Source organism: Ursus maritimus, unplaced genomic scaffold (assembly GCF_017311325.1).
Source record: "Ursus maritimus isolate PB19 unplaced genomic scaffold, ASM1731132v1 scaffold_16, whole genome shotgun sequence".
NCBI lineage: Eukaryota > Metazoa > Chordata > Mammalia > Carnivora > Ursidae > Ursus > Ursus maritimus.
In genome coordinates, this window is record NW_024424008.1 from 19643735 (window position 1) to 19657438 (window position 13704).

Consider the following 13704-nt stretch of genomic DNA (forward strand, 5'->3'; position numbering starts at 1 on the left):
GCAGAAGAGCCTGATGTGGGGCTCAATCCCACAACGCCGGGACCACGCCCTGAGCCGAAGGCAGACGCTTAACCGCTGTGCCACCCAGGCACCCCGATACATTAACATTCTATGTGCAGCTTCATTTTGGGGTGAATAGGCCTGGACTTCATGAGCACTGGGATAAATGCTTTTGATGACTCTAAGACTGGGGTTTAGCTTTTGTTCTAGCTCAGAACCACCTGGCTTTTGAAAATAAATCTTAGCTGAATTCCCTGCATCTGTGGTACTTACCTCCCCATCATTTAACAAATATCTGTAAATTTTCTTTGAATAATACTCTAACCTCATAGCTCTTTATTGCCTAAAAGTGCCAAACAGAAGTTTATTCCCCTTACCTCAGAGGCCTTCTATATTTTTCCTTCCTGATAGCATTAATAATATTAATGATAATTATAATAATGATAATAATATTGATAATAAATTTACAGTTGCTGTTATTTACTTAGCACTGTTATGTGCGAAAAAATGTTAAGTAATCCATTCAATCCTCACAATATGCCTGGGAGTTTGAAAACATTATTATTGATTATTATTATTCACAATTTACACAGGAGAAAGCTAAGACTTGGTAAGGTTAACTAAATTTCCCAAATTCACACAGTAAATAATGGAGCAGTCACTCAGAACCATTACTCTTCCCTTAGCAAGATTTTTTAATTGTTGTTGTTCCCCTGCCTACAAGCTTTATTAGAATCAAGGACTCTCTCCCCTTTCCATTCTATTATCTATCTATCTATCTATCTATCTATCTATCTATCTATCTATCATCTATCTATCATCTATCATCATCTATCTATCTTTAATTCAAGCTCCATTCCTTTTGTTTTTTTCATCTAGGGCTTGCCCCTTGCCTGCCCTAATAATCCGGGCTCACCTCTGCCTAACTCTCACCTGATCCCAGTCTTCTCATTACATAAGTTGAAAACCTCAAAGTCCTCAGTAATACCACCCTCTCCTTCCACGTGAAATAGACCAATAAGATATTTCTCTAAGGGTGTGTGTGCGTGTGTGCGTGTGTGTGTGTATGTGTGTGTGTGTGTGTGTAAGAGAGGGAAAAAGGAAGGGAAGGAAAGAGAGAGGGAGGGAAGGAGGAAGAGAAGAGAAGAGGAGGGAGGGAGAGAGAGGTAAAGGAGAGAGAAACAGAAAGGGAAGAGATGGAGGAGGGACAGGGAAAGGTAGCAAGTAAGACAGAGAGCGTCTTATTCAAACACTGACTAAAACATATAGTTGCTAACCAGGGGAGACATGCTGAGGAAAAGGAAAAGGTTGACAGACTTTGAGGGAGCTTCATTTTAGGGCTATTTTGATATCTTGAATGGAGACAAGAAGTGAATCTACGAAAATTCTATGAAGTTAAGTTTGCAAAAGAGTATTCCTTAGGCAACCACTGGTCTAACCCTGGTCCTGCCACTATCTAGCTACATAATCCTCAGCACATTCAACCATTTGGGTCTCAGCTTCCTGTCTGCAAAATGGATAAAACCATCCTAGCCTCACAGGATTTTTTTAAGAATCAAATGAGATACACAATGATGAAAATGCAGTGGAGATTAGGTTCTCGAGATGCTTATGAACTAGTAAGATGATAAACATAGGACATATGGCTAGAACTTTGTGTTACATAGAAATAGCAATAGGTATATTTAAAGAAAGATAATAGCTAATGATAGTTTACTGAGCCTTTATTTTATGTTGGTCACATGAACTGACTTATTCAATCCTCAGGACGACCATATAACAGACATGCCATTATCAAACCTATTTTATAGAAAAGGAAACTGAAGCCCAGGGTGTAGAGAAACATGATCAAGGTCATATAATTAAAAAGCAGTCCAACTAGGATTCTAGCCCAGGAATCCTGAGTCCAGATCTTATACCCTAACCATGCTCTCTGCTTGGGTGTAGAGATAAAACAGTATAGGCATTGCTTGCAGAGGAGAAAGTACTTCAACTCCCTGCTGTGCTGCCAGTAAGGAAATTCTAACATCACAAAGCCCAGGAATACAGCTGCTCTCCTCAGTGTCAGCTTTACTTCTGGACAGTGTGCCCTGCCCTCTCAGCCACTTTCTCATGGGCCACCCACGCACTTAGGCCATTCAAAGATATTTGTTTGGGAAAAAAATAGAGTAACTATGCTGTAGGGATCTTGCCTGTCAAACCTTTGGAAAACAGAAATGCAATAATCATACTGAAGATGCAATGATTTTTTTTTTCTGTTTCCGATTGAGATGTTTCTGCTTGGCCATACTTAGGCAGCATGGAAATAAAAACATTTTAATTGGGCATCCTTATAAGTTCTTTCATGTTCTAGTTAGCAGTTCTGCAGTGCCTACATTAAAATCAGATTATCTTCACCTATCATGTGATCACTTCTTTCCAGGCTTTTTACTAGAGTGGACCACAGGGCTAAGAACACCATAAAAGCAAATTCACTCAAGGGAGTTATTGATTTTTTTTCCATCTTACATTCCTATTTCAACATGAAAAGCCCTAATCACCTCCCTCCTATATTTAATATGTTGTGTGTTTTCAAAAGCATCAGTATGCAGCATTATTGGAAGCCACTGTGAGGCCCTGGGCATCTCAGCCCTTGAAATACAGTTAGGTGTATTCTACTGTTGTATAGACTGCAAAGACAAAATGCTTAGGGAAACTTGGAAGGGAGGGAGGGAAAGAAATCTGAGAAGGTAAAAACATGGTAATGGAAATCAAATAATATATGCTGACAAAATGACCTGGGCGTGGAAAAGCCTAAGTTCAAGTCTTGTGTCTACCATTTATTGCTGGAGTGATCCACGTGCCTAACATTTAGCCATTCCGTGTATCTGTTACCTTAGTTTAGAAATGGCGGTGCTACCTGTGCCTGCACACACTCCATGTGGTTTTTGTGATAGTCAAATCCATTCATTTATTCAACAAATGTTCAGTGAGCAGCTATCTCATGCTAGACACTGTGTATACAGGTGATACAATAATAAACAACAGGACTCTTTTCTGTCCATAATGGGGTCATTCAATGAGAAGTCTGCAAAAATCTAAAAGTCACAAAAAAGAGGTTTATAAGCTAGGTTCCGTGAAAAGCTATGACAGGATGCCATGATAGGGTCTAGAGCAGTGGTTCTCAAGTAGATAGGATTTCATCCCCCCAGGGGACATTTGGCACTGTCTGGAGATCTATTTGGGTGTTACTACTGGGGGAAGGGAGGGCTACTGGCATCTAGTGAGTAGAGGACAGAGATGCAGCTAAGCCTCCTACATTGCACAGTGGAACTGAAATTTGAAAAATAAGTGGGAGAATTCTGGAGAAGAGGTGGGAGAAGATTTGAGGCAAAGTAATATTTGCATAGGAACTGACATGAGAATGAGCTTCACCATATCTTATGTACTGGAAGCAGGCTTGTGGGGCTGCAGCATAGAGAGGGGAGAAGGGGCTTTTGATGACATTGGTGATGCACAAGGTTAGAGCTGGTCAGGCCCAGGGGTCATGATGAAGTGGATATTGGGGGTTCCTGCAATGAATGCATATGGCTTAACCAACCAACTGGAAGGAGCTGGAATTTACTGAATAAGGAAATGAAAGAGATGCAGGTTTGAGGGGGAGGAAAGAGAATAAGAGCTCAGATTTTGAAGGCAGTAAGTCTGAGATGTCTGTGAGATACTTGGGTGGAGATGACCGGCAGGCAGCAGAATATGCAATTCAGGAGAGCTATCTAGGCTAAGAATATAAATGAGGGAGCCATTGATATACTAATATTTATTTATTTTTTTATATAAGCTCTAGGCCCAACATTGGGCTTGAACTCACTACCCCGAAATCAAGTTGCATGACTGAGCCAGTCAGGAGCCCCTGATGTAGTAGTATATGAGTGAATAGAGAAAGGATAAAAAGTAAAGGGGGAAGAGACTTCCTGGTTGTGAATGTGCTTTATCAGCAAAATGTTCTCTATAAATATAAGGAATTCCTGGCATTATCACCATTAAGTGCAATACTTTTCACATCCATCCATTTGTTTAACAAACCAATGCCAACTCTCATTATATGCTAGGCTGTATGCTAGGGCCTGGGGATAAACAGATGAATAAGAATGATGCCTGCCTTCAAAAAGAGTCAAGAAAACAAGTGGAGGAGTGACATTAAACTCTTAATACTGTCCTATCAATGAGTTCATGTAGCTTTCCTTTTGTCAGGAGAATCCAGAAGAGAAGAGGCAGGGGCTCTTGAAGGGGAAGAAGATGAGGAAGACAAATTTGATCTGCTTCACAGTTCTATCCAGACTAGCCCTGGCCTTAACCCCGCCCTGAGGGTTAATGTACTGTGCTCTAGTGTTTGGTAGAACTATATTCAAAGGAGACCTAGTGTACTGTTTGTTCCAGTCAGCTTCTTTGGGATCACTTGCTTTCTCTCCCTTAAAGTACTGGACTTGTGATTCCAAAGCCTCAGCAGAGAGTAGGGAATAGAACTCTATGACAATGACTTGCATCTCTTAAGCACCTTTGAAGTATGACTGACTGACTGATTGAATATATAGCACATTTCTCTACTGTACGAATTTTTATATACCACAGTGCATTTCAGGCCCTCTGGAACCCTACTACATACAGGAAAACTCCATTTGCCCTTTTACTCTGTACAGTCATGTGAGTCTTGCCCCATCAAAAAAGACATGACATTCTCTCTTAAATAGGGGAAAATGGGTCACATGTGAATTTTTGATAATAAGAACTGTGGCCAAATTCACCATATATCTTTGAAAATGCAAAAGAACATGGTAAATATACTAACATAAGTTTTCCAAAGTTTTAGTAAGCTTTTATCTATTTTAGGGCTCATTAGTAATATCGAGCAAACACTGAAAGAGCCCATCATATCCCAGGAACTGTACCGATTGAAACTATAGTTCAGTGGGGAAGACTAGAAGTAAAAAGTGAATGGGGCACCTGGGTGGCTCAGCTAGTTGAGCGTCTGACTCTTGATTTTAGTTCAGGTCATGATCTCATAGTTGTGAGATCAAGCCCTGAATCAGGCTCCACACTGGGCATGAAGCCTGCTTAAGAGTCTCTCTCTCTCCCTCAGCCCCTCTGCCACTCTCTCTTTCTCTCAAATAAATAAATAAATAAATAAATAAAGTGAATAAACAAATATATTTTATTTTTTTTATTTTTTCTAGTTTTATTGAGATAATAAATATTATTGAGATAAATATAAATAAATATTGAGATAACATTAATAATAGTGCTTACTGTGTGCCTGGTTCTGCTGTAAAGACTTACAAATATTAACTCATTTAATCCTAAAAGGTAAGTACTGTTATAATCTCCATTTTATAAATGAAAAACTGAAGCAGAGAAACAAGTAACTTGTCCAAGGTAACATAGCTAGTAAGTGGTAAAGCAAGTTACATTAGCCTCTGTGTCTATCTGTAAATTGAGAATAGTACCTTCATGGGGATGAGAAGGATGCTGCAAGGGAAAGTAATTTTTTTAAGAAGTAAAACAGTACATTTCTATTCTTACAATTTTAATATCAGTTATAATGTCACTGTTACAATGATGTAAGCTCTGAACTTTAAATGTGACAGGGAAGCCAGAAATTTTAAGATGGAGGATCCTACTCTTAAAAGAGCTCACTGTCTTACTAGAGAGATTATCAGCATCATGACATAATGCATAATTCAGAATTACATGGGCTATCTTTGCTAAATTTAAGTGCTTACTTTGAGAGGAAAATGGGATTACTGAGGATTAAAATATATTCACAGATCACTGAATTATAGCTCTGAAAGACACAAGAGATGGTTGAATCAAAGCTTTTCATTTTATAGATGAATAATTGAAGCTTATCAAAGCAAAATAGCCAGACCAAGATCTTACAGCTAATTAGGGTAAGAATCACTCATTTATGGAACATAAGAAATAGGAAGATCGGTAGGAGAAGGAAGGGAAGAATGAAGGAGGGGTAAACAGAAGGGGAATGAACCATGAGAGACTGTGGACTCTGGGAAACAAACTGAGGGCTTCAGAGGGGAGGGGGGTGGGGGGGATGGGCTAGGCCGGTGATGGGTAGTAAGGAGGGCACATATTGCATGGAGCACTGGATGTTATACGCAAACAATGAATCATGGAACACTACAACAAAAACTAATGATGTACTGTATGGTGACTAACATAACATAATAAAAAATTATTATAAAATTAAAAAAGAAGAATCATAACTAAGAGTAAGACCCCTGAATATGAAATCTCAGCCCTTTTTTTCTGGTTAAATTCATCCATATATTTTGTTTCCCTTCCTACTAGAAAGTCATTGCTTTCTAATCCTCTCCCCACCTGTGGGAGATGGATCAAACTATATGTTTGTAACATTAAATTGTGACAGAGCTTGTCACATGGGGTAAAACCCAGAAGAGTGAGACTTTCTGCTGGTTTTTCTAGGAACTTTCAAGGAAATTTTTTTATAATAATATTTTTTTATTATATTATGTTAGTCACCATACAGTACATCCCTGGTTTTTGATGTAAGGTTTGATGATTCATTAGTTGAGTATAACACCCAGTGCACCATGCAATACGTGCCCTCCTTACTTCCCATCATCAGCCTATCCCATTCCCCCACCCCCCCTCCCCTCTGAAGCCCTCAATTTGTTTCTCAGGGTCCATAGTCTCTCATGCTTCATTCCCCCTTCTGATTACCCCCCTTTCTTTATCCCTTTCTTCTCCTACTGATCTTCCTAGTTCTTATGTTCCATAGATGAGAGAAACCATATAATCGTCTTTCTCTGCTTGACTTATTTCACTTAGCATTATCTCCTCCAGTGCCGTCCATGTTGCAGCAAATGTTGAGAACTCGTTCTTTCTGATAGCTGAGTACTATTCCATTGTATATATGGACCACATCTTCTTAATTCAGTCATCTGTTGAAGGGCATCTCGTCTCCTTCCACTATTTAGCTATTGCGGACAATGCTGCTATGAACATTGGGGTGCATATGGCCCTTCTCTTCACTATGTCTGTATCTTTGGGGTAAACACCCAGTAGTGCAATGGCTGGATCATAGGGTAGCTCAATTGTTAACTTTTTAAGGGACCTCCACACTGTTTTCCAGAGTGGCTGTACCAACTTGCATTCCCACCAACAGTATAAGAGGGATCCCCTTTCTCCACATCCTCTCCAACAATTGTTGTTTTTTGCCTTGTCAATTTTTGCCATTCTAACTGGCATAAGGTGGTATCTCAGTGTGGTTTTGATTTGAATTTCCCTGATGGCTAATGATTTTGAACATTTTTTCATGTGTCTGTTAGCCACTTGTATGTCTTCATTGGAAAAGTGTCTATTCATATCTTCTGCCCATTTTATGATTTGTTTATTTGTTTCTTGTGTATTGAGTTTGAGAAGTTCTTTGTAGATCTTGGATACCAGTCTTTTATCTGTAGTGTCATTTGCAAATATATTCTCCCATTCCATGGGCTGCCTCTTAGTTTTCTTGACTGTTTCCTTGGCTGTGCAGAAGCTTTTTATCTTGATGAAGTCCCACAAGTTCGTTTTCTTTTGTTTCTGTTGCCTTTGGAGATGTGTCATGAAAAAGGTTGCTGTGGCCGATAAAAAATTTTTTAAAAATAGCTCAATGAGATATAATTAATATCCAATGATCTAAAAATATTTAAGACATACAATTTGATAAGTTTTGACATATGAATCCATCCATTCAAGATAATGAACATATCCATCACCCGCAAAAGTTTCCTCATGCCCCCTTCTCCATCCATCTCCTTCCCCCTGTCTTCCTTACTTCCTCATTCCCAGGTTCCCTTTTCTGTCCCTATCGATTAGTTTGCATTTTCTAGAATTGTATGCAAATGGGATTAAACAATATGCACTCTTTTTGTCTTCTTTGATTCAGCATGATTTTTTTTGAAGTTCATTCATGTGTAGTATGTACCAGTAGTCTGTTCGTTTTCATTCTTCTGCCACAATTTGTTTATCCATTCATCTGTTGATGCTGTTCCAGTGTTCCACTATTACTAATAAAGCTGCTATAAATATTTGTGTACAAGTCTTTGAATGGACATATGCTTTCATTTCTCTTGGGCAAATACCTAGGAGTAGAGTAGTTTAATCATATGGTAGGTGTATGTTTAACTTAAAACAAAAACAAACAACAACAAAAACCACTGTACTGTTTCCAAAGAGTTTGTTCCATTCACATCCCCACCAGCGATGTATGAGATTTCCAGTCTTCCACGTCTTCACCAACCCTAGGGATAGTCTGTCTTTTTTTTTTTTTAATATTAGCCATTCTAGTAGGAGTATAGTGGTATCTCATTGTAGTTTTAGTTTTTATTTGTCTACTAAATAATGATGTCAGTCATCTTTTTACATGCTTATTCAATGCATATATATTTTCATTGGTGAAGTGTCTGTTAAAATGTTTTGCTTATTTTTAATTGGATTGTTTCTTTCCTTATTTTTGAGTTTTGAGAGTTCTTTATGTATTTTAGAAACAAATCGTTTATTAGATATATGGTCTATAAGGTTTGCCTCCATTCTGTGGCTTGTCTTTTCCTTGTCTTACCAGTGCTTTTCAAAGAATGGAAATTCTTAAATTTGATGATGTCCAGTTTATCAGTTTGTTCTTTTATGGTTGTGCTTTTATTATTGTATCTAACCTAAAGTCACACAGATTTTCTTCTTTTTTTAGTTTAATTTAGGTTTTACATATAGGTCTACAATCATTTGAGTTAATTTTTAAAGATAAGCTAATTTGAGTTAATTTTAAAAGTTTGCTATTTTGCAGATAGATATCCAATCGTTCCAACATCATTCGTTGAAAAGATGACCTTTTCCCTATTGAATTCTCTTTGCACTTTTGTTGAAAATCAGTTGTCTGTAGATGTGTGGGTCAATTCCTGCAGTCTCTATTCTATTCATTGGTATATTTATTTATCTTTATGCCAATGCCACATTGCTTTGATTACCTTAACTGTATAATAAGACTAGAAAACAGGTAGTAGTTTTTCTCAAATCATATTTTTCTGTCTTAAAGTTGTTTTGTCTATTCTCTATTCTTTGAATTCTATATAATTTTTGAATCAGCTTGGCAGTTTCTCCAGAATGAACAAATAATCAAACTTACAAATAACATTGCTGAGTTTTTCATTGGGATTACATTGCATTGAATCTATAAATTGATTTTCAGAATATGATATCTTAACAGTATTGAGTATTCTTACCCAAAAACATGGCACATCTCTCCATTTATAAGTCCTTAATTTCTCTCAGGAAAGGTTTGTATTGTTCAGTGTACATGGTTTGCACATGTTATATATAGTTTATCCGTAAGTATTTTATATTTTTAATCTTATAAATGGTATTGGTTTTCATTTCAACTTGCATTTACTTATTGCCAATATAGAGAAATACAATTGATCTTTATATATTTATCTTGTATTCTGAAATCTTGCTGAAGTCATTCATAAATGCCAAAGTTTGTTTTAGATTCCATGAGATTTTATACATAGACAATTATGCCATTGGAAAGAAACACACTTTTATTTCTCCCTTTCCAATGTTTATTTCTTCACCTGTGCACTGTCTGAACCTTGCAGATAATGCTGAATAGAAGTAAGAAAAGACATCCCTATCTTGTCCTGAGAGGTTTTTGTTGCTGTTGTTGTTGTTGTTGTTTTTGTTTGTTTTTTTAAGTCAGGAATGGATATTGAATTTTGTATAATGTTGTTTCTTGCCCCGACTGAGATGATTATATGGTTGTTTGTGTTAAAAAAAAATAATATCATGGATTGTATTGGATTGTTTTCAAAGGTTAAACCTACTTGGTCATGACACATGCCCTTTTATATGTTGCCAGATTCGATTCACTAAAATTTTGTTTAGAATTTTTGCATATATAAATATAAATATATATATTTGCTTTGCTGGTAATATCTTCACCTGGTTTGGAACAGGGTAATCTGTCCCCCCCCAAAACAAGTTGGAATGTATTCTTTCCTCTTCAGTTCTCTGAAAGAGTCTGTACATTATTATTTCTTCCTTAAACACTTGGTAGAATTCATCAGTGAAGGCATCTGGGCCTGGAGTTTCTTGGTGATAAGTTTTTAATTACAAATTCATTATCTTTAATAGATATATGGAATAACTATTTATGTTACTGACCTTTCTAGAGTGAACACCGGTAATATGTATCTTTCAAGGAATTTATCCATTTCATCTAAGGTGTGAAATTTGTTGGCATAAAGTTGTTTGTGGGATTTTCTTATTGACCCTTTCATAGCTGTAAGACCTGTAGTGATGCTACTACCTCTCTCATTCATGATTTGATAATTTATTTTTTCTCTCTCTTACCCCTCATTAGTCTTGCAAGAGCATTATCAATTTTATTGATATTATCAAAGAACTAGCTGTTAGTTTTATTGATTTTCTTTACTTTCTCTTCTGATCCTTTTTACTTCTTTTCTTTTGCTTCTTGTGTGTGTGTGTGTGTGTGTGTGTTGTTTGCTATATTTTTTCTAGTTATAAAAAGTGCAAGCTGAGATAATTAATTTGAGATCTTTTTTTCTTTTAAATGTAGGTGTTCAGTGCCCTATATCTTCCCTTAATTTTGTCTTCAAGGGTATCCAACAAATTTTGATATGTTGTGGTTTTATTTTCATTCAGTTCAAAATACATACTAATTTCTTTTTTTTTAATTTTTTCTTTAGCCAGTGAGTTATTTAAAAGTGTTTTACTTAGTTTCCAAATATTTTAGGACTTTCCAGAGATTGTTTTACTTTGATTTCTAATATAATTTCACTGTGGTCAGAGAATATACTTTCTTTGACCCAACTCCCTTTAAATTTATCGAAATTTGACTATGCTCTAGAATATGTTCTGTATTGGTAGATGTTCCATGAGCACTTGGAAAATATGCATATTTTGCTGTTGTTGGGTGAAGTGTTCTGTAAAGGTACATTAGCTCAAGTTGATGGATGGTTTTATAAAGATCTTCTATATCCTTACAGATTTCTGTCTTCTTACTCTTTAATTACTTAGGGTTTTAAAATCTCCAGCTATAATTATAGGTGTCTCTGTTTCTCCTTGTCACTTTGGTCTCTCCAGAAAACCATCTCTAGCTCCTCAACGTGGCAAGTTCGTTGGGTTTCATCTGGATCCCCTGCAATGTGGCTGGCTATTCAAGTTTGTAAATGGGGCAGTCACAGGACTTACTTTGTTTGTTTCCTATCTCTCAGAGTTCACTGTTCTTTGTTGGCTGATATCCATATTTGAAATTCAGTGTTTCATATATTTTGTTCCATTTTTGGTTGTTTCAGACTGGGGTGTAAATCCAAGCCCTGTTACTCCATTTTTACTGGAAGTAGAATTGTCATGAAGTTGTATTTTAACCAACCACCAACAGAAAGCATTCAAATGCGGACTTGTCTTGGCATGGTAATACCACCATACAAAAGTACTTTTAGACATTCTAAGGCCTGTAGTCTAATTTAGAACATGGCAATATACTTAGATATAATGGACATATGGCTTAGTTACTGTGTTTAACAGAAAAATGGTAGCCATTACCTATCAGGCATTGTGCTAATAGGATGAAAATATGTACAATCTACTTTGTGGGCAGGGGCAAATGCACATTGAAGAGCAGTTGAAAATAAACATATTGATATATATTTGAAATATATTTATCTTTTCATTCTTTGTTTCCAGCACAGCACTGAGCATATAGTAGAGCTCAATAAATGTTTGTTAATATGAGCCAAGTTGAGCTATGTCAAATATTTGATCAGGTAAGATTCATGGTGTACTCCACTCGAAAGTTGAAAGTAATAGATCACAGAACTTACAACAGTGATTGATCATGAGTATAAAACATGTTATATGTGCTTAATAAAAACTAACTCATTAAGTAAGTAATATGACCTAAATAATCAAGCCATCGAAAGCCTCCAAAAATATACCATTGTACCTACTTAAAAAGTGGGGAATAAATATACAGAATTTACCACCTCATGAAGTTTAAGAAGAGTTTCACTGAATTTATACTCGTCAATACTCTAAAAATTGGTTAGAGCTAATATTGGTTAGCATTATGAATAGGAAGCTACTGGGTTTGCATTTAAGAGTAGATTTGGCTTCAGGATAAATCTTACTATTAAGCTTTCTTACTGTCATGTTCCTTCCAAGCCAACCAGTAATGGACTCTAATTTCCCACTCTGCTTTTGTTCTACTTTTCCTTCCTCAAGAACGTCCCCTATCTCTGCATGTCCAAAATTTACCCTAACTTCAAGCTCTAGTGAAGTGCTAAATCTTCCATGAGGCTGCCCTAGTTTCCCCAATGGATGCATTTTTTTTTCTTTTTCATTGTTTTGTGAATAGTTTGTGCTACCTCTTTTATGGCACTAACCCTTTTTTATCTTGACTTTTTGTTATTTGTGCCATATATCATCCCTTCAATTAGACTTTAAGTTCCTTAAAGACAGATTCAACATTTGATATATTCATTTGTCCATAGTACAATCAAAAAGTATAGCACACAAGAGATGCTTAATATGTTTATTGGATCAATGAATGAATGAATGATTCTAAGGTCATTTTTTTATGTAGAATTCCTACATGTAGACTGCAGGTTATCTACCCTTTTTCTAAAGAGTAAGGAAAGGAGGATCTTTTAGGACATGCTGCTTAAATGAAAGAATGAAGGGACCTGACATACAAGAGGTAGAAGAAGTACAAGGTAGGACAGAAGATCCAGCTGGGGGCTGAAATTATGGTGAATATTGGCTCAAGGGATTCAGAAAAGATTGGCTGGAATTTTGTAGGATAAGTTACAAGATAACTTTTTATTTTCCTGTTGTTTGCTAAGACATACAGAACATTTACTAGTAAAGGAATATTCTCTGGAAGTTGTAGGCTGGCTGGTCGACAGTGCATGAGGAAGAAGCATGTGGCTGGGGCAGATGGGAGAGTCTAAGGGCAGGAATGAAGGCAGAGGAGGGACTGTGGGTGTGAGCTGAACAGAAGAACATAATGAATGAGCAAAAGAGAAGGTTGGTTGAATTGATATTGAAAAACAAACTAATGGCAATAGCCTTATGGTGTGTACTCCTGAGATATTAAGGGAAAATAATCTTCCTACAAATTAGCCCAGGTAGAAAATTTGGAAGACCAATTCTGCTTCTAATTCCTTCAATAAAAATTGTAAATAATTGAGAAAAAACCCCTCAGCCTTTGCGATTTTCATACCACAAGGTCATTATTATGAACTATTCTGCCATCGCCAAGACATAAATGCAGAAAAACTAGGTAACCCAAATCATGCAGCTCTTCTAAAAATAATACAGCAAAAATTCTTCATTTATGTCATTAAACTGTTTCCTATAACTTGTACCTTGTTTTGTACTCCTTAGATTTTCTAGGTCAATTAAAAGCACAACTTAATTTTTTATATTATGTATTGCCCTCAGTTTACCCCTTACCTCTCCTTGTTGGCTGTGTAACTAGCTCTGAGTATAGATTCCTTTGGAACTTCTGAATGCTCAGCGCCTTCTTTCAAGATGCATTACCTCCAACTCAACAATCCTACAGACTATAGGGGTCTAGTAGAGCCTCACTTTACTTTATGGGCTCCTGTTTTAGGTGAAGAAACATTCAGAATA

General features: G+C 36.6%; 1 protein-coding gene across 6 annotated transcripts in view; it reads left to right on the plus strand.

Moving 5' to 3' along the window:
- The window catches only part of DLG2 (discs large MAGUK scaffold protein 2), a 1159208-nt gene that overhangs the window by 442012 nt on the left and 703492 nt on the right, over positions 1-13704 (plus strand). The gene's annotated exons all lie outside the window — the stretch shown is intronic.